This window comes from Suricata suricatta, chromosome 7 (assembly GCF_006229205.1).
Source record: "Suricata suricatta isolate VVHF042 chromosome 7, meerkat_22Aug2017_6uvM2_HiC, whole genome shotgun sequence".
Lineage (NCBI taxonomy): Eukaryota > Metazoa > Chordata > Mammalia > Carnivora > Herpestidae > Suricata > Suricata suricatta.
Window position 1 is genome coordinate 71,917,755 of NC_043706.1, and position 1,743 is coordinate 71,919,497.

Here is a 1,743-nt window from a genome sequence, read left to right on the forward strand (position 1 = left end):
TTTTGAGCATTTATACACCAGAAATAGGCAAGGATGTTAAGGTTCAGAGAAGGTAAACAACTTTGTCCTGGGATGGACATGCAGCTAAAACTGGGATTGTAATCCAGTCTGTTTCCCAAACCAGTGGGCTTTTTGCCACACCATAAACAGAGCAAGATTTTTATGGAGATGAATTTCCTATCACTTAAGCCAAGGCTAGATAGATGATCATCCATCCATGCTAGATAGTGGGTTCTTGAATTGAGTGTGATGTTGAACTAGGTCCAACTGTAAGACACTGAGATACTGTGATAGAATCAGCCCATTCATGGTAGGAACTGATTCTACAACAGGATTTCTTTATTTTGCAAATAACAATGAAGAAAAGAAAACTTTTCTGAAAGTTTTGCTTGGAAGCCAAGAATGTGAACTTACACAACTGCTGAGACATTATCCTTTAATCCTAGTTGGATAGTGTGGAAAGTGAACACAGAAATACACTTGTGTTTCAAATGCACTAGCTCTTATAATCTACATGGAAAAATAAAAGCTAAAATTTTGAAACTATAAAATGGACAATTTCCAATAAAGAAAGCAAATTGTACAATGATTGAGATGATAATTGTTCTAGGTGTATGTCTAAGTAAAATTCCTATCATGAACTGTGAAAAGGAGTCAAACAATGAAAAAGAATATTGGCAATATGCCAGGAATCATTCTTGGAAAGAATTAGTCTACCTATTACAGTATTACCCATTATAGGATTAGTTTATACAAATCACTTTGAAATTAAAATATGTTATGTAGAAGCTACCTATTACCTTACACCTTGAATATATTCAGAATCATTTGTAAATCAAATACTGAAGTTTTTTAAAGGGGTTAAAGTAAACCAGATACTGGTGAACAATTCATTTATCAGAAGTCTTTACCTCAAGTGTTTGAAAGAAGTTACATTTAGATCTGTGGACAAAGGTGCTGGGAGCTGCACGGGCCTTACTGGATGACACAGTCACAGTAAGGAAATGGTAGATGTAGCACGGCTCCTGCCACAAGTGACGGAAGCTCACATCTCCTTCTGTTAACTGATTGCTCATGTAAAATTAAGCCTGTTGCTATTGATTAGGCCTCACAGTGTTCCAAATCAGACTGATATTCCCCAGATACCTCATGGGAGGAAGCATATTCCCACCTCTATAAAGAGGAAGTTAAAAAAAAGCACTGCAGATGTTTATTAAAAGGCTCTTCTATTGAGCTTTACAAACTTAAGACATGGAAATAAAGGGGGTTAAAGAACACAAAGATAATGTTTACCCTGGCCTGGAGATAAAAAGCCTAACTTAGGAAATAGAAACAAACAAGAGCCAGGCATAAGTTACTGCGCATACATATGCTAATTTGGTGCCCATTGTGAGGATAGGTAAGAGTAGTTACAACTTAAACTCATATGCAAAGGTAGGCTTGTCTAGGGCACCTATGGTGCTTACACCTTCAACATCAAAGAATCAAAAACCACACTGAGATACCACCTCACGCCAGTCAGAATGGCTAAAATGAACAAATCCAGAGACTATAGATGCTGGCGAGGGTGTGGAGAGACGGGCACCCTCCTACACTGTTGGTGGGAATATAAACTGCTGCAGCCACTGTGGGAAACAGTGTGAAGGTTCCTCAAAAAAACTATCCATAGAACTCCCTTATGACCCAGCAATAGCACTGCTACGGATTTACCCAAGAGATACAGAAATGCTGATGCATAGGAGC